Source organism: Glycine max, chromosome 6, assembly GCF_000004515.6.
Source record: "Glycine max cultivar Williams 82 chromosome 6, Glycine_max_v4.0, whole genome shotgun sequence".
Classification (NCBI taxonomy): domain Eukaryota; kingdom Viridiplantae; phylum Streptophyta; class Magnoliopsida; order Fabales; family Fabaceae; genus Glycine; species Glycine max.
Genome location: NC_038242.2, coordinates 44,705,650 through 44,726,909, shown reverse-complemented (window position 1 = coordinate 44,726,909; position 21,260 = coordinate 44,705,650). Strand labels below are relative to the sequence as shown.

Genomic DNA, 21,260 nt, shown 5'->3' with positions numbered 1-21,260 from the left:
CAACTTAAGTATCCTTATATTTAGATTGAAAATAATATATTAGAGAGTTTTGAGTAAAAAAAACACAACTGCAAGATCAAACTTATTTATTTATTTATTAAAAAAATGAATTTAATCAACTATTTTTTTTTTTAAAAAAAGAATCTCACAAAATTTAAACTAGATAAAGCTAAAGTGGAATTTTTAAAAAAAGTCTTACAAAATTTAATTAATTGAGTTATCGTTTAAAAAAAGAAAAGTCTTTTATTTCTTGAATTTTTTTGTTTCTTCAATTAATTATTAATATTTTTTATGCATTCTTATAGAGTATCTCAACTGTAATGCAAAGTTGTTCTAGCCTCTAAATCAATTAGAGATACAACTTTATGTCTCAAAGATATATAATAAATCTCTTTATACTATTTTTTTATGTCTTGAAGTTAACCTCTATATTAGTTTGAGTATTATCGTATTCTTTATTTAAATTTATTTGGGTTCTTTATTTGTTAGTAACTGTTTTCATTTCATTCATATTATATATAATAAAAATTGCCTTGAGTGGAAAGAAATAAGGTTTATTCAAAAAATTCTTTCATATTTGAGATATATTTATACATTTTATTGATTAAGGGAAAAAAACTTATAATTCCACTTTAACTCTATCTAGTTTAAATTTTGTGAGAATTTTTAAAAAAACAGTTGATTAAATTCTTTTTTGAAAATACATAAATAAATAAATTTAATTCCAGGATCGGTTGTGTTTTTTCTACTCAAAACACTCAATATATTATTTTTAATTTAAATATAAGGATACTTAAGTTAGAATTGAGATATGATATAATTTTAAAGATTAAAAATGAGAAATTTAGTAGAAATTTGATAAAATTATAAGATATATGATAAAGTTTTTTTAACAAAAAGATTAAAATTTAACAAGAAAATCAAAATAATATATATATATATATATATATATATATATATATATTAAAAGGTAATTTAAAAATATATTGTATAAGTATTAAACGAATAAGAATACTAAATTAGAAACAGAATAATAATAATAATAATTAGTCACATTTTATTATTAATGTCCAGATATATATTTGTCCCAATTTTTATACTTTCGAAAACTAAATTTTATATTTTCATCTTTCATGGATGCATTTATCAACGGAATGAGAAGACGAAAAATAAAAAAATATTATGACATATATGTCCCTATACTAACAATTCTCCTTCGCAATCATTTCTGATTAATTTATTCTTCCGTGTTAACGTGGTAACGGACGAAAGTTAATAACATGATATGTTTATTCCACTTTTTATATTTTCATAGACTGAATTTTATATTTTTATCTTTTAAGAATATATTTGTAACTGAATTACACATTAATACATAAAAATGATTATTTACTGTTTAAAATTTTATTTTGGTTTCTTCGACTGTCCTTGTCTCGAATTTGGGATAATTTTCCTCTTTTGTTCTATCTTGGTGTTAGAAGCCATTACAAAAGCTGTGAATATGCAAAAAAGATCGATGGTTTATGAATAAAAACAAAGCGTGGACAGTGAAGACGAGATGTTTTTCTTGGCAGCTTCTCTCTCCACTTGTCATATGTTGAGTCCGCAGAAACCGCGTCACTTATTTAATGTGTAACTTGCCACATAGACTCATCGCACATGCTACAAGGTTCATTATCATCAATTAAAGTTATCAAAGAAAGTTCACATAATAGAACGATAAAGTCAAAAGTAATTAATAATTATAGGAATGACATTATTAGTCTATTTAAGAAAGATAAATATTCTAAGACCATGATTTCCTATTATTCTTGCTCGTGTAGAATATTGTAAAATTCTAACTTTAAAAATTCAAATTTTTTTATGTATTGTATGATAAAAAAAATCATTTATTATTAATGTTTTTAAAAAAGATTAATAACAAATGATAAAAGATATATTACCCTGACGTAAATATAAGTAAAATTTAACTACTGATAAATGAATGAAAGAAGAAATTCAGTTTTTAATTCAAAAAATCTTTCTAAAATTGGACACGTGACAAAATTTTATTAAATGAAAATATAATAAAAATATTATTATTAAATAAGATAAAAACTAGTTAGTATTTGATTATATTTAAGTCTAATTTTTGTTGTTGTTTAAATTTAGGTCCAAAGGAAATATCTAAGAATAAACACAAAATTCATTAATTTATTAGAAATTTTAAAAATATTAACATGTAAAAATAAAATTATTATTTTATTTAATACTCAATGTAAATATAAAATTATCAGAAAATAAAAAAGTTAAATATTTATTAAGGATCACAAATATATTTTAACTAGAAATTATTAGGAAAAAAATAATATTTATTAATCTATTAAAAGACTAAAAAAAGTATCAAAAGATAAAAAAATAAAGATTTTCTTTTACCAAAGAGTAAAAATAAAAAAATATAAAAATATAAAATTTAAATATTTATTAAAAGTTAAAAACATATTTTATGGTAAATTCAATTTATGAGCTAAATAGTAAGACTTTATTTTCCACACATTCCTTAGAAGCTAATGTCAATTTTCAATTCGCTCGAAGAACTGTCAAGTTGGAGTAAGTTTTCCTCTTTGATGTAAAGCTAGCATGAACATTATTAATGCTAACGCGTTTTTATTAATTGCCCGGTTTTTTCCTCTGTTTTTTCCATTGCCCGGTTTTTTCTAGTGAAGACAATAGATATTAATGTTAACGCGTTTTTATTTTTATTTTTAGGCATTCAAGACGTGACTCATTTATATTTAATTGTATTATTATCATTATTATTAAAAATATTTATAGTTTATGTAAATTTGGTTGTGTTTGGTCTTAGCTAGTTTTTGTAGAAAAATAAGATGAAACATTAGCAAAAAATAATAATAAATTATATTTTTGTGCCTAAACTTTTAAGATTTTTTTATTTTAGTATTTTTTTTATGTTTCAACCTAGTAATTTTAAATGTTTGGATAGTGGTGTTAGAAGTCATTGCAATTGCAGAATCTGAAAACGAGGACAATTACTCAGGGTTGTCGGAAATGAAGAAATATAAAGCTAATAATTGTAGAAAGAAACTCTTTTTTCTTTTCGTGTCATCTCTTTGTGGTTCCTTTAAAATCATATAGTTTTTATGATTTTTAAAATTAAATATCATCGTTAAATATCAACACAACTATTATGTGTTATTTTGATGATCAGCACAGAATGAAGAAGGATAACAGAAAAATCAAATTATTTTTAAATTTATTTTGTACAAAGCTAATAATTGCGTCTTAGAATTTTCATTCTTCAAGCCTTGTGGGTCTTAAGCTAATAATTTGTTTTTGTACACTTATTTTAGGTTTTCCCATTTTTTTGTCACTCAGTGCTACAAAAAATACAAACAAAGACGATGAAAAATAACATACAAAGACCGTTTTTGAATCTAATGTTGTCGAAAGTTTACGACAGGCCTATAAAACCCGTCTTAGAAAAACGTTACCTTCTAACTTTCTAAGACGGTGATTAGCTAAAAAAACGTTTTAAAAGATATTTTTTAAGACGTTTCTTAGCTAACCACCGTCTTAGAAAGTACCTTTCTAAGACGTTGCTGAGCTAACCACCGTCTTAGAAATGTAACTTTCTAAGACGATCGTCAGTTAACCACCGTCTCAAAATGTTATTTTGACAAAAAAAAAATATTAAATTTAAAAAATAATAAAAACATTATTTGCTATCAGTCATTTCCATGTTTTGGGACTTAGTAACATAAGATTCTTTTTTTTACAATGATCTCAAACAAACTCTAAATTTATTTCTATTTAGACCTTTAAGACAAATAACAATAAGAATGGTCCAAAAACATAGTACGGAGAGCTATGATTAAATAAAGAGAGAGAACTCTCATGATGAAGGAAAATTACTAAAGTAGAATTATCTTATTAAATTTACTATCCTACAGAGTAAAAAAGAGGAAAACTTACAATTTTACCATCCCTCCTTGCTTCTTCCAAATATTGGTCCCACACTTCTTTGGTGGTAATAAGTTTCACATTCCCAGCAATAAAATCCACATTATTATCAGAATCATTATCCTTAGCTTTGTTCTACAAGCATTAGAAACATGAAACTTCTCAGTCAACTTGTTTATCAATGTCTACAAAGTTAAGCATTGAGGATTTTCAACTAGCACATGACCTAATTAACACTCTGATTTTTTTTTCAAGACCTAATTAAGAATTAAGAAATTAATAATAATTTAATTGGTAACAGTAAATTTATTTTAAATTTAAATTTTTTTCTAAAATTATTCTTAACAGTAATAAAACATATTTTTATTAATTTTAATTAATTCTTTTATCTTCTTTTATGATTTTATCATTAATAAGATTAAACGAAAGTATAGAAACACTTACTATTTTTATCTTTCTCAAAGTCTAAATAAATGTGCTTAAGTAACTTACTAGCTAGTATGTATAAATTATGAGTAATAATCATTTGTTTGGATATTATAATATCCTACAAATTTAATGCTACCGTGGTACTACTATAGTATACTAGTATATAAAAATAGTAAGAAAAAGAAAAATTTTAAATTTTTAGTTTCTGAATTATATTAAAAATATTCTGGAAATTATCAACTTTTTTTTTTAATTTCTTCTTTTCTTTACGCTTTCTCACAATTACAACAATTAATAGTTGATACACAGTAAATATACTAATGTCAAGAAAATACAGGTCACGCGACAAAGCAAGTAAAAAAAATATTGCAAAAATTAAATCAAGTTCATATGATTTGGTTAACATTTAGTAGAGTAAGAAAAAGAAAAAAAAAATACTAACATTTAGTATACATATCAATTAAAAATGATCCCTAATATTTTAAGGTAATTATTATAAATATTAATAAATTTATAATACATTAAAATGTGTGATTATTTTTCACCAAAAAAGAATTTGTACTTAGATGGTATATTATATATTAAAAAAAGGGGAACATTTCATACCTGTGGTCCAGGAAACCCACCAAGTGGCCACCCAAGTGGTCAATTTACATCTTTCTGCAATAAGGTATACTTTTGCTCAATACCATACCTGTTAGCAGATCCATGAAAGAGTAAATTTAATTATGTTGCAATAACAATTACATGTATAGAGCACCACATAAAAAAGTGATTTCTAGAAAGGGTTTCTAGAAATTGTAAGCATATGGAGGGAAAATGTTAAAAGAATCCAAAGTATGATGATATTAGGAAATACATACCATGTTTCCTCAGCAACAATATCAGGGTGACTGAAAATTTTGGTAGCATCATACCTCTTGTTGGTTGGAAGTGGCTCACCAGCTGGGGTGTATACGATATGGCCAAATAGATTGGTTCTTAAAAATAGAAAAAAAAAACTCAATACACATTCAAACGCTTCTTCTTGCAACAATAGCTACAAACACTATTAATTAAACAAACTAGTAAAGCAGAACCTAAGTACGTATATAATTTATCATACCAAACAGGTAATTTTGTTGGATTGCTTTTTCTGCCTTTTCCTTTAGCCATAAAGCACAACCCCCTGTGAGGAGTAGTAACACAAGCAGGGAAGAACCACCGCCAATTGCTGCTCTAATTATGAAGCCAGCATTTGATGATTTACTTGACTCGGTAGGTTCTTCTAAATGATAAGAGACAAAAGCTATGTGATAAAAATGGAGCATTGAAATAATCAACAACATTAAATATGGGATACCAGGTGGAAAATAAAATAGATACCAGCATACCATAGTGTTCATATTCATCAGGATAAAAATAATCACATTGTAATTAGTGACTCTCCTCATTTTTGGATATTGTTAAACTTAAATATGGGAATGGTTCCTTCAAGCAAAATGTTATACATACAAGTGTTTGGTACTGAGAAGCATATCAAGACCAGGTTTACTGCCACTTGATATGGGAATGGTTCCTTCAAGCTGATTGTCAGCCTAGACATCAAGGGAAAGGGACATGAATATTCTAGAAAACTAAAAGATAAAGAAAACATCTTTTATATTAAAAGAGCTATTTAGTTCCTGGTTTAGATTTTGTTGCATCATAGACCAATCATTTGTACATTGGAATGAACAGGCAAAAAAAGAAAACTAAATAGAGGTTCCAACTAGAAATATAGTAATGCAGAAAAACAATGTATCAAAGATTATTGTAAGTTTTAACAATTATATGGGCATGGCTCTCTCTTCCACCCTCATAAGACTTAACAAGACTCAATAGAGGTTCAGCTAGTCTTTCTTGAGCTCCTTTTTCTTTGTCGGGACAGGAGGAAAGATGAGTCTGCAGTGTAAAACATGCCCCATAAATTATTAACATTAGAAGGGAAAAGACCAGAATGAGAAATTCAGGGAAAGCAACTCACTTCAACAATTCCCTTCAATAATTTGGCAGGGAAATCAACAATTTGGGAGCTTGAAATCCCCTCAAACTCCTTATATTTTGATTCCAACTGAAAAATCACATAGTTCAACAACAGCTCAGATTACTTTTAAGTTATTAAACCAGAGAAAAAAAGGTGGCAGGGTATCCCTTTACCTCGTTTTTACCTTAACGACGAAGAATGCATAATAAATTCATATCAAACACTACAACATTAAAATTAAGCAAATAAGTTCGATCAAGAAGAATAGCTAAATTACCTTTCCGAGTAATTCAATTCCCAAAAGCTTGGACTTTTCTCAATCACGGTATGAAATTCCTACAAGTTGAAAAGCATTCTTGTCTTTCAAGAAATGTTACTAAATTGAATATAATACTTGTTAGTTTTGTGGGCAGAGTCATTTGCTACCAATGATAAAATCATAATTAATTACCGAAAGACATATTTAAGACACAAGTACAGTCATACAACTACCCATGAAAAAAATCTAAATCACTAACATATTGAACCCTTTCCATCATTTTAAATACAGATAGATAATCCACTTCAAAAAGAACAAATTAATTCTATCATTGCTTTCTACTGCGTGTTGTTTCATGTTTAGTTTAGAACATATAAAACCAAAATCAAACACTAAATAAAATTCCCATTAAATCTCACCAAGTCAGATTGTGCAAATACATGTTATACTGCTAGATTGTGTAAACTAGTCAATGTGCTGTTTTCCCTACATAAAAAGCTTCAAACCTATAGTGATCTGAAAATCTGAGCAGCAATTATATATATAATATAGGATCATGAAACTACCTTTACTTCCTCTTAATTCAAAGATCATAGTAGAATACGCCCAGTTACCTACAAGTCAAAAGACATCTTTACTTGGAAGAATGAACATAGTTAAGGTAAAAATGAACTCATTTCACCTGAAGCAAGCAAGTCCTTCCATCTATTAGAAGGCGAGTTCCAGCTGCTTCTTCCTCTGCATATATTACATGAATGTTCCCATTTTCATTAGTTTCTTCAAGCTTTCATCATGCACCCCTCATTCAAGAACATATAAAAACTCAGGCAGAATTTAGCATCTTATACCTTCCGCCGTGTTCCGCCATTGATTACTTACCACTGCAACACATATGCCTCGTCAAAATTGTGAAGCATAATATTCACAAGAATAAAGTGAAGTACAGTAACAACAACCATTGATTTTAATATGCAAGCACACGAATAACAAAATCTGAAGCTATGACTACATTTTATCGGAGCTAAACTAAAACCTAAAGCTGAAAATTCCAAAGTAAGATCTAAAAAATACAACACATACTCATATCCAACGGACACTGTGAGCTCAAGTCCCTTGTGCAAGACCTATTTCTGCGGCGGAATAGCTCCGACGAGATGGTAACACTGGTTGAGCAAGTTGTACACCTCGGGAAAAAATGACGCGTCGCTTTGGCATATGGCTTCGAGGCACTTACTGCTTTCTCTATTTCCCATAGCCCCTCCACCACTGCTTCCATCCAAACGTGATTCTACTTCCATCCAAACGCGTAGCTCTTTCTCCATGGAATGGAACGCGGGGGAAAGGAACAGACAGGGTGACATGGAGAAGAGGAAAAGACGCGAGGATAAAAAGGAAAGAGGAAAAGACACGATGAGAAAGAGGAAAGAGGAACAGAAGAGGAGAAATGAATGCAAGGGAAAGGAATGAATGCGAGGGAATTACAAGTTGAAAATAAAAAATACTAAGAAGACTAACAGACGCGAAGAGAAAGAGGGAAAGAGTAACGCGCAGACAAATATTTTTTCTTGAGGAGGACGGGTTTTTTATAAAACAACGTTAAATTTTAATTTCAAAGACAGTGGTAACAACACCCGTCTTTGAAAAGTTTCAATTAATTACAAAAAAGCCACCACTACTTAACAAGGACAGTGTATCGAGAACCGTTTTTTAAATGCATGTCGTAAAAAAAACATTTTTTAGTAGTGACTGAATATAATAATTTATAGATTGTTGCAGATTATTATTAAATCAAGTCAGCTAGACTCAAATCTTCAGTATTAACACAAGCTCTTGTAAGGAAATTAAGACACAGACACTGCCATGTGAACTTGGATGCTACAATTAGAGAAAATACTTACACATTTCTTATTAGTAAAACATTTGATGTAGTCTAAGTTTTGCCATTCCTCAATTTGACTACACTTAATGGTCCATTACGTATAGAACCCTGAAAGTTATTATTGTAAGACTGCAAGGTTTATAAAAATTATTCATGCAGGAGGGAACTATACAACTAATCATCACATCAAAAGAGTTTCCAGTCTATAGAATGCAAGAGCTGAGACAAGGATGTGAAATGTGTGATTAGATCCGGTGAATGGATTATTACATATCACCATGAAGAAATTAAACTTGGGAGATATTCAATATAATGTACTGGTTGGACCATGAACAATCTACGTATCCAATTCGACTAAAGTTTAATTGCAGTTTAATCATAAATTTAACTGTATTGGACCAATTAAACAATGATCCAGAGGTCTTCTTGTTTTAGTCTTTGATCTGGTTTTCAAAACATTGCAGCAAGGACAGCATTGGTTGATGTCACTTCCTTTTTTTTCTGTTCTTTTTTCTTAAAAAATACAAATCTTTGAAACTAGTAAAGCCCCCATACGTTAGAGCACGGGGGATAGCTGTATAGATAAAAAATCTGAAACATTGAATTTGTGTTATGCACATAAGACATGAAAAAAGAAGAAAACAAAATTATTGTGATACCATGATACAAGCCCAACTCAAAGAGATATAATGAACCCAACACAAGAAGAAACATCTACGACCATTCCAAATGAGGAAATAGAAGAGCTACCCTTGGGCTTTGGCAAACGCAAATCCAAGAAGCCAAAGTGGATGGATGATTTTGTTTCCAAGTAAAATGATATAGAAGCTTGATGACAGCCACTACAGTATCTGTTTGTTTCCCTTCAGTATTGTTATTTCCTTTTTAGTTCCTAAAATTATGCAAACTTGTTAGGAGATTTTATTGCAGCCTTTCCTTTAAAATACATTGTAATTGTGATTTGAGGGACAGATGAATAATAAACAGATTCTTCTCTTCCGTGAAATCTCTCTTCTTCTCTTTGTTTCTTGGAGCCGACACTCGCTCGAAGAGTGCAATTTTCGATCACCTAGACAACAAGGTGCATCATTGGTGCTTTCATCGATCATGGACCCTTCCGATATCATGAACGCCCTTCAATCCAAATTGGACGCTCAGGCAACCATGTTCCGAGAACTTATTCGCGACACTCTCGAATCCCACTCCGATTCGATTCAGACAATGTTACATCATCACCTTCAGGAGGTCGATTCCAAGGTTGCCGCTAGTCACAATGTTCAATCTCACAGATCAAATTTTGTAACACACAACCTCAAATTGAATGTCCCTCGCTTTGATGGTACCAACGTGATGGACTGGATTTTTCAGATCGAAGCATTCTTCAATTTTCACGACACATCAGTCGACGCACGCTTGCAGATTGTGTCCTTCCACATGGATGGTCGCGCCGCCGCTTGGTTCCAGTGGGCGATGCGTAACAACCTATTGACTTCGTGGCAGGTTTTTTTGGAGTTGGTTCGCCACCGTTTCGGTCCCACTGCTTATGAGGATGTTGAAGGTGACCTCTCCAAGCTGTCTCAGACGAGATCAGTGGCAGAATTCCAGGCCCAATTTGAGGACCTCATGAATAAGGTTAACGACATCTCTGAAACCTTGCTTATCAGTTTTTTCATCACAGGGTTGAAACGCTCGTTACACTGGGAGCTCCAATTTCATCGTCCCGCTTCTTTGATGGAGGCATTTGCTATGGCGCGTGCGTATGAAGCACGTCAGGATGATACACTCGGCCCAAACAAAAATTGGATTCGAAACAATTCTCTAGACACTAGCCCTCAAACTCAGGCCCAAAAACTAACTCACCAAGCCCCAGTTAAACCTACATCATCTTCGACTCTGCCACCCCTCCTTCCAACACCACAAAATAATCTCCCTGTTCGCCATTTACCTCCGGCGGAGCTTCGTGACCGTCGTGCAAAAGGCCTATGTTTCCGGTGCGATGACAAATGGGGGCCTTCGCATCGCTGTAAAAGCAAGGTTTTACTCCTCCTTGGGGTTGATGAAGATGCACCGGAGATTGACACTGACGATTCTCAATCCGAAGATGTTTCCGACGACATTTCAAGTTTGCACGCTCTTTCGAGCCAATTGTTGGGTCGTTCACTACGTGTTTCCGGTGTTTACAGTGCACATCAATTTCAGATTCTCATCGACAGTGGTAGTACTCATAATTTTATCAACCCGGCATTGGTGGAACGTTTAGGGTTGGAGATGACACCATGCCCACGCTTTAGGGTCGCGACTGGTTGTGGTTCGTCACTCTTGTGCCAATATTGTTGTGCTGCTGTCCCTTTAAAATTGCAAGGTATCACTTTTTTGGTGGATTTATTTATGCTGGCAATTGAAGTCCCTGATGTGGTTCTAGGGTTCCCTTGGTTGCAACTCTTGGGAAAGGTTAGCCATGATTACTCGGCACTCACAATGGAGTTTACATGGCAAGGTCAACCGGTAACGTTGCAAGGTGACTCTGTCCCGGTTTCTCATTCAGTTTCCTTGCTTCAGTTCCAAGCTCTATTGCATAGTAATGAAGTTGCTGACATTTTTACCATCACCACATCCACACCAGACTCGCCCAACTCGGAACACAACCAGTCAGACTTTCCACCTAACCTACCCCTGTCTATCACTGCGGTCCTACAACGTTTTAAGAGCATTTTCATGCCCCCATCCGGGCTACCCCCTCATCGATCAGTCGACCATCGCATCCACTTGGTGGAAGGCACCAATCCCATTAATGTTCGCCCTTATCGTTATCCTCAATTTCAGAAAACAGAAATGGAGAAATTGATCTGGGAGATGCTTGATCAAGGTATCATTGTACCCAGTCATAGCCTGTTTTCTTCACCGGTGTTGTTGGTTCGTAAGAAGGATAACTCTTAGCGATTTTGTGTTGATTATAGGGCCTTGAACACCGCCACCATCAAAGACAAGTTTCCCATCCCCACCATTGACGAACTACTAGACAAGCTTGGTGGTGCCTCTGTTTTCACTAAACTTGACCTTCGTGCAGGTTATCATCAGATCCGGGTTCACCCACGAGACACTTATAAGACAGCATTTCGAACACATGATGGCCACTTTGAATTTCTCGTCATGCCATTCGGCTTGACTAATGCACCCTCCACATTTCAAGCTACTATGAATCGCTTATTCTTGCCATTTCTTCGTCGTTTTGTCATCGTATTCTTCGACGATATATTGCTTTATAGCCCATCTTTGGAGGATCATTTGGTGCATTTGGAATTGGTGTTGGAATGTTTATTAAACAATTCCTTTTATGTTAAGCTATCTAAATGCCTCTTTTGTCAGGAATCGATTGATTATCTCGGTCACATTGTCTTTTCTCAAGGAGTCCATGCCGACCCGGGAAAATTGGACGCCATGGCTAAGTGGCCTGTGCCTAAGAATGTTAAGCAGCTAAGGGGTTTTTTGGGACTTACTGGATACTATCGCAGATTTATCGCTAATTACGCAGGTATTGCAGCCCCCTTGACTGATTTATTGCGTCACGATTCATTTGTTTGGTCCGATTCTGTAGCATTCGCATTCCGGGCCTTAAAGGATGCTATGATGGCTTCCCCTGTTCTTCGACTCCCTGATTTTTCTAAAGAATTTATTATCGAGACAGACGCGTCAAATGTGGGTATCGGTGCTATTTTGATGCAAGAAGGCCACCCAATTGCATTCTTTAGTAAGAAATTGGGTCCAAAATTACAAGCAGCCTCTGTGTACATCAAAGAATTATATGCTATTACTGAAGTTGTTCTCAAGTGGAGACAATACTTGCTCAGTCATTTTTTTTTGATTCGGACGGATCACAAGAGTATTCGTGAACTCCTACAGCAAGTTATCCAAACTCCGGATCAGTAGGTATATGTACGGAAACTCTTGGGTTTTCAATTTCGAATTGAATACAAACCGGGTAACTCAAACAAGGTCGCGGACACATTATCTCATGTTCCGTCTGCATGGCACGATGAATCTGAGACTCCTTTGGCAGCATTTCAAGCATTATTGTCTCAACCTACTTTCTCTATTATTCAGCAGCTGCAACATGACAACGTCACAGATCCATTCCTTATTGACTTGCACACAAAGCATTCACATGGTACTCTATCCTATCCCTTTTCTATTATGAATGGTCTGGTTGTTCGCAAAGGTCGTTATGTAATCAGCCCTACTTCGGCTCTCTGTATTCAAATTATTAGTGAATTCCATGACACTCCAAGTGGAGGACATGCCGGTGTTAAGCGGACTTTGGCTTGTGTTGCTGCTAATTTTTTCTAGCCAAAATCACGTCAATCTGTTGAGACTTTTGTAGCTTCTTGCCTAACTTGTCAACAAATCAAATGCTCTAATCAGGTTCCTGCTGGATTATTACAGCTGCTGCCTATTCCGGAGTGTGTATGGGAGGACATTACCATGGATTTCATCACCGGTCTTCCGGTATCTCAAGGTTCCACCGTCATCTTTGTAGTTGTTGATCGTTTATCAAAATCTACTTATTTTGGTGCGTTACCCACCTCATTCACGGCCTCCAAAGTTGTTGAACTGTTTGTTTCGATGGTAGTTCGTCTCCATGGTTTTCCTCATTCAATTGTTTCTGATAGGGACCTGGTGTTTTTAAGTGCTTTTTGGCGGAAGCTCTTTGAATTAAGCGGAACTAAACTTGCTATGAGTTGCGCATACCACCCTCATTCAGGCACTGTACGGTCGTCTTCCTCCTTCAATCCCTGCCTATGCTCGCGGCTCTACTACAATTCCGGCCTTGGAAGAAGCATTGCTGGAACGTGACGAATTGCTGCGTGTTCTCAAGCGCAACCTGCAGGCTGCACCGAACCGTATGGTTCAACAAGTGAATGCACACCGCCGCGACATCAGCTTTTCTGTCGGAGATCTGGTGCTGGTGTGTTTAGAACCGTACCGTCAAATTTCACTCCGTCAACACCGCCAACACAAGCTGTCAAAAAAATTCTATGGCCCTTTCGCGATCTTGGAACGTATTGGTTCAGTGGCTTATCGCTTACAACTTCCAGATGATAGTCGTATCCATCCAGTTTTTCATGTCTCCACTCTGAAACCGTTTAAGGGTACTGCTATCCCTCCACATCATGCTTTACCACCTGGTAGTCTTTCCAACAGGCCTGTTGAGACACCACTTGCCATTGCTGCCACTCAGACTGTGTTGATGCACGGGGTTCCCACGCAGCAGGTCCTTGTTCAATGGTCTGGCTGTCCTCCTGATGAAGCTTCCTGGGAAGATTTTTCTCAATTCAAAGCTGTTTTTCCATCCTTCCACCTTGAGGACAAGGTGGTGTTTGAAGAGGGAGAGAATGATACAAGCCCAACTCAAAGAGATATAATGAACCCAACACAAGAAGAAACATCTACGACCATTCCAAATGAGGAAATAGAAGAGCTACCCTTGGGCTTTGGCAAACGCAAATCCAAGAAGCCAAAGTGGATGGATGATTTTGTTTCCAAGTAAAATGATATAGAAGCTTGATGACAGCCACTACAGTATCTGTTTGTTTCCCTTCAGTATTGTTATTTCCTTTTTAGTTCCTAAAATTATGCAAACTTGTTAGGAGATTTTATTGCAGCCTTTCCTTTAAAATACATTGTAATTGTGATTTGAGGGACAGATGAATAATAAACAGATTCTTCTCTTCCGTGAAATCTCTCTTCTTCTCTTTGTTTCTTGGAGCCGATACTCGCTCGAAGAGTGCAATTTTCGATCACCTAGACAACAAGGTGCATCATACCATGTATCAAAAATAGAAAACATTGTCTGTTCAATCTTCAATCTAGTTTTCAAAACATTGTAGCAAATAATGTTGGGTAATGTCAGTTTTTGACCTATTTTTTTTTTACTTCTGTTCATACTGTCATGACTAATATGACTTGAATAAAATGTGATTGTACATTATACAACCGTACACTAACAAAGCCCCAGAAAGATCATAATGTTATACTGATTTAGATACAGAAAAAGCATGCTAGACATAAGATTCACTGGTTTTGTTCAAGTTTACATAAAAAAGGCTAAAAAAAATTATCCAGTCCTCTAGTATACATTACAACCAAAAGAAAAATAATTGTATGCTTGCGTGCCAGCTTGTATAATTTTATGGTGATATATTGGTAGTTTGTAGCTTAAAATAAATGGTTGATGTAGGGTCATTCTATAGGCCCAAATGCACGAACTGATTAAGGCCAAGTTACCGTAATGCCCAGATGGTAGATCCTCAGGCTCTTTCATTTTTCTAAAATCTTGCTTTCTTCCTTCATTTTATACTCCTCAGGCTCAGCTATTTTATTCTCTAATCTTTGGGTGCTTTAAATTAGGATCTTCCGCAAAGAAAATTTTTGGGTTACATGGAGATCCCAATATCTGAGCTTGTTCACCAAAGAAAAATGTGCTTGAGGTAGATATTAAGGTACCAAGCAGAAATTGAATGGGAACAACTGTCTATTTTTAGGTGATTACCTGTAGTACGGTGCATGCAGCATCTGCAGCATATTTAAGAGCAAATAACATGAACAGAAAAAACAATAAGATGAAACTAGCTTTCCATAAATGATATAGTTTTAGTCTCATGCTTAAGACTAAAAGCAATAGCATTTGTAATTTTTAGAAACTAAAAGATGATACAAAGTAGGAGCTCGTACAAGAACCTTTAATATTTAATATCAAATAAATTATCAAATATCGTGAATTGGAAGGTGAATCTTTAACATTTTCTTGCCTCCATTTTTTATCTTGCATCTAAAATTGATGGAAACCTCATTAACTGAGCACAATATTGGATTTGCTAACAGAGAATTTGCTTCGGGTGTAACATCTATTGTAGTGGTCTGGGCATGAAATACTATTTCAAAACAAAATAATATAACCTTGACAGAACAATATCAAAGAATCATAACCAAAAGGAAACTAACTTACTATGTTCCAACAATCTTAAGACTCAGCTTTATGGGTCTTCACCTCACTTATATAGTATTCAACCTTTCTACTTCTACTTCATGTGAGACTTCACTCACACTTGTATTTCAATATAGCTAGAAACTTAGAAACTTTTCAAGGAAAATAAAAGTTCTAGATATCAATTTTCTTTATCACTTGTGTCCACACTGGTATATACAAAGTTACACAGAAAGATGTTCAAAATGTGAAAAAAAGACATGAAAAAAAGACATATATAGCAGTTATAATCCATATAAACTATTGAGAGATTATTTTGTTAAGAACGAAGGAGAACTAACCAGCACTATTTTGTTGACTCTTAACCACTACTTCTTGCACCCACACGGAGGCAACAGTTTTAAACAAGCTAGATTCTGCCTAACAACAACCTACAAACCTTTAACAGAGATAGTAATAAATAAAAAGATACTGTCACTGCCTGCGTCTTAGAATTTATATATTATGTAAAATAGAAAATAGATAGAACATGGAGTGGGGTAAACTTCAAAAGCATAAATTGGCCGATCAGTTGTTAGTGTCCCATTGCATGGTTTTGACAAAGCTTTCTAAGAGAAATTATTGCTAACGATTTTCTGTCTCAGTAGTTACATATCCCTCTCATTATAACATTTTCCACCTTTTCATGACGGCATGTTGTAAGGTGCACTGGCAGAGCTTTTCTAGAGAAAACGTGTTAACACACATTTATAGATGGTGATAGAAATATAAGACAAAAATGGAAAATATAATGTGAGAAACTACAATTAAAATTAGAAAGAAAAACTACATTAATAAAGTAATCGACATATAAAATGAGGTAATCCTTCCTCTAAATGTAAGTTGTTAAGAGTGGAGACCAGACCATATCTTAGTTGTCAAATTTGAAGCAGAACCGTAAAATCAGTAAGAAACAACAACACATGCAATAACAGAAACCCTGCAGCAATGCAAAACCAGAAACTCTGCAGCAACAGTATGAGAAGTGTGGAGGCACATTGTCCTTAAGGATTTATTTGCATGGGGCAAGAACCCTCCAAGATTTAATAGACCATTCTCAGCCAAGGCTCAGGTACCAGAGCAGCAAGGAACTCTTTTTGTATAAGATATGTTGTGCCCAGGAAAATGAACCAATCAAAGAAGAAGAAAAATCAGGTTTTTGAAAAGAAAGAAGATAAAAACTGATGTGACATGATAGTCTCTGTTCTTAAAAATATAGAGCTTGTTTTTAAATTAAAAAACTTATATGGTACTTCAATTTTTAAATAGAAAATACATAAATAGATTTACTTGATTAAAATGACACCAAAATTCGAGAGCCTTTATGAATTTAACTAATGTCAAAATATATATTTTGAAAATATTGTGATTTTCATCACACACACACATATAGGCATGCAACTAATTTTCACTGTGCATTGTTGTTAAGTTTGATGATTGTTGATCCTGTTCATATACCCAACCATAACCATATTCTTCAACTCAGCATGAAAATATTGATCATCATGTATTCTAAATTCAAAGTCACCACGATGTTTCCCTCCCAATTTATATAATTCAATGTAATCTTGTCGAGTGATATAAAATAGCCACATGTGATCTGAATCATCCGTTACTAGATCTCCATGGAAAAGAAGCGGAATATTATGTTCCCATTTCAAAAGACAAAGGGATGGCCTTGAACATGTGATAGTGCTTCACGTGTTAGTGTTTCATAATCACTCTCAATATAATTACCTTTGGAAGCATTTATGCAAAACAACTGAACGGCTTCTTTATCCAACAACTTGACTTGGTGCACATCATATACGTACTCTATGTGTCCTCAATATATGTTTATCCCTAGAAATTACAATGATTCTACTCTCTCCACCTAGGCACCCACGTAATAGTCTCTCTATTACCAGTAAACATATTTAGTTGTTCAACTCGATCAACATTATCAAGTACTATTAGTGCTCTTGTATTGCAAACCTCTAGATTTTTTTCCTTCAGACACTGAGAAGTGAGAAGGCAATTGTTTTTGTACACCTAATGTGTTGAAATTGAGATAAATTTTACTGACAACATCAATAAAACAATGAACATTATACTGATGATAGATTCTTTCATACAAAGAGTTGTCTTTCCTATTCCACCCATCCTGCTAATTCCGACAACTCAAACGACATTAATTGATCTGAACATTAAAAGCTTTTCTAATTCTTCTATACGGGATTCCATCCCAACAAGATAATCATTTGGGAATGCAACCGGTTCCACAGAAAGTGTTGAGGTCACCACAAGTTTGTCCTGCCAATTGCTAGCTCTACCTTGAATTCTGACTTGCCACTCAGATCCAACCAAAGCGAAATGAAACATTGGATTTAGTCCATACTCAGGCTCAAAATTTGCAATATTTAAATGTTCTAGTTTTAACCTCACCTGCGTTTGAAATGGATTGTATCAACATCAACATGTGTCAAGAAAGACACAAGACAAACCAAAAGAAATCCAACCTAGTAGAAATCATACTATGGCATATAAAAAATTATAGAACGACATAAACCATTACTGCTAAGAAACACATCATCATATCACCCTCAAAAATCAAAATACCCCATCATGCATATAAAAGACTCCCAACATATTTAGTTATGAATCCTATACATCAAAACTTTTAATCACCCCCCTCCAAACAATATTCTAAACCATATTTCAGTAACTAAATGTAATTAATCATCCAAACATACATTTAATGCATCTGAGTTTGTCCTGTTAAGATTGTTCAGAGCCAAAGCTATTTTTATTGAAATGTAATCAAACCCACGGTCTGGATATAACATGTAAAAACAGTAAAAAGCTTTGTACCTAGAGATAAAAGATGCCCAATGATTAAAGCCTCATGATTTTGCATTGAATGAGGGTGGTCTGGCACCAAAGACTGAGGATACAAGACGAAATAGTCATTAAAATGGAAAAAATGATGCAAAAAAAAAACAAAAGGAAATATAGCAAGCACATATCAGTAAAATTTAGAAATTATTTTGAAGTTGTAGGTAGAAGATCCTAAAGAAAAAAATCAAGGACCCATGTTGCTTGAGATACGTTGAAGACAAAAGAAAATATTCTCTTCCTCCTGCACCGACCCATGTTTTCTCAACCGAAATTTGCCACACAACAATCCCTGAAGAATTTCTTTCATTTCCTCTGGACCCTCAAGTCCTTAAGTTGTATTCAATATCACGATTTCAAAAAGAGACAGTGAAACTTCACAAAAGAATCATATTCCTTAAACTTCACAAAAGAATCATATTTCAGTAACACAAAGAATAGGAGAATGTGATAAAGATGTCAGTAGTCAAAAGCTAAAAACCACATACAAATCCAAATTAAAAAAGAACCCATAACCCCAAACACAGAAACCCAACTGGAGCATAAATTAGAGAAAACCTTCACACTACTGTAGATCCTGCAACCTACATGCGCGCGACGATAGAGGGAGGCTTTGGCGAAGTGACGGATGAGTGAAACACCTGTTAGAGTAAGCGTCGACGGCGACAGCGGCATGTCAGAGAGACGCTAGTCGAGCTGCCGACGAAACCATGAAGGAAAGAAAAGTGTCGATCTGAATAGTCTCAGTGTTAGATATTAATTAGAAAAATAATAATAACAAGTTTTATGAGCCTTAAATTGTGGAAGATGAAAGTTGTAAGGTTGTGAGTTACAAAGTCTTGAATAAGCAATTATGTGAGCATTTAGTATTCTTGAATAAGCAAATTATGTGAGTGGTCACTCTATTTTAGTATAAATAGGGGATCATACTCTTGTATTTTGTGTGCCAAATGAAATAAAATCTTCTTCTTCTTCCAACAAAGTGGCATCAGAGCTTGAGTTCTAGAGTGTTGAGAGAGAAACACTTTGTGAGTTGAGAGATGGCAAACAATGGCTTGAGTATGTTTCAATTCCCTCGTCTTACCAAAGAGAATTATGATAATTGGTGTCGTCGCATGAAAGCCTTGTTAGGTTCTCAAGATGCACGGGAGATTGTAGAGAAAGGTTATGCCCAACCTCAAAATGAGACTATTTTGTCACCAAATGAGAAGGAGACTTTGTTGAAGTCGAAGAAGAAGGATCAACAAGCACTTACTTTCATTCATCAAGGTTTGGATGAAGCTATGTTCGAGTTGGTGTCAAATACAACCACATCCAAAGAAGCATGGGAGATTTTGAAAACCTCCCTTGAAGGTGTTGATAAGGTAAAAAAGGTGCGCCTACAAACTCTACGTAGAGAGTTTGAATCATTGCATATGAAGGAATCTGAATCTATCTCAGATTTTGGCAACAAGGTGTTGGCTATTGTGAACCAAATGAAGCGTTATGGAGAAAATATGGAAGATGTTCGTGTGGTGGAAAAGATCCTTCGCTCCTTAATCGCTAAATTTGATTATGTGGTTTGTGCTATTGAAGAGTCTAAGGATTTAGACTCAATGACCGTAGACCAATTGATGGGTTCTCTTCAAGCCTATGAAGAAAGGTTCAATAGAAGACATGATGAGCCATTGGAGCAAGTCCTCAAAGCCAAAGCTTCTTTGAAAGAAAATGGAGGAGAAAGTAGTCAAAAAGCACGTGGACGTGGAAGAGGACGTGGTCGTGGACGTGGTCATGGCCAAGGAAGAGGAGGAAGAGGAGATCGTGATAATTTTGACAATAATGAATGGAGGAGCCATCAATCCACTAGAAGTCGTGGAAGAGGAAGAGGAAGAGGTAGAAACAATTATGAAAAAGCATATGAAAGGAGGTATGATAAATCTAATGTTGAATGTTTTAATTGTCATAAATATGGCCATTACTCTTGGGAGTGTAGAACAAATGTTGAAGAGAAGGTCAATCTTGTTGATGATAAAGAAGAAGTTGAAGAGTCAACACTACTACTATCACTTAATAATGGTGAGAAGGAAGACAAATGCTTATGGTATCTTGACAATGGAGCAAGCAATCACATGTGTGGATGCAAAGAGAAATTTGTGGAACTTGATGAGAAGGTGAAAGGAAATGTTTCTTTTGGAGATTCTTCCAAGGTGCAAATCCAAGGAAAAGGTACCATTTTAATTTCTTTAAAAGATGGTGCTCACAAATTAATCACGGATGTTTACTATGTTCCTAAACTAAAAAGCAATATTTTGAGTTTGGGACAACTTGTTGAAAAGGGGTATGAAATTCATATGAAAGATTGTTGTTTATGGCTTCGAGATAAAAATTCTAATTTGATTGCCAAGGTGTTTATGTCAAGAAATAGAATGTTCACTTTGAACATTAAAACCAATGAAGCAAAATGTTTGAAGGCTAGCATAAAAGATGAATCATGGTGTTGGCATATGAGATTTGGGCACTTGAATTTTGGAGCATTAAAATCCTTAGGAGAGGAGAAGATGGTGAAAGGGATGCCTCAAATCAACCATCCTAATCAATTGTGTGAAGCATGTCTCCTTGGAAAGCATGCAAGAAGGAGTTTTCCAAAAGAAGCTAATTCAAGAGCAAAGGAGCCTCTCCAACTTGTTTACACCGATGTGTGTGGCCCAATCAATCCTCCTTCATGTGGTAACAATAAATATTTCTTGCTTTTTATTGATGATTATAGTAGAAAAACTTGGGTTTATTTTCTAAAGCAAAAATCTGAGGCATTTGTAGCTTTTAAAAATTTTAAAGCTCTTGTGGAAAAGGAGAG

At 34.3% G+C, this 21,260-nt stretch overlaps 1 long non-coding RNA gene and 1 pseudogene across 1 annotated transcript; both read right to left on the bottom strand.

Moving 5' to 3' along the window:
- Nucleotides 1–19,102, bottom strand: part of LOC121175014 (disease resistance-like protein DSC1) — a 23,124-nt pseudogene extending 4,022 nt beyond the window's left edge.
- LOC102666316 (uncharacterized) lies at nucleotides 5,535–5,794 on the bottom strand. Its single transcript, XR_414943.4, has 2 exons — nucleotides 5,763–5,794; nucleotides 5,535–5,656 (listed from the first exon to the last, which is right to left on the bottom strand). It is a non-coding gene; the product is annotated as an uncharacterized lncRNA (long non-coding RNA).
- Nucleotides 19,103–21,260: the final 2,158 nt, after the last annotated feature.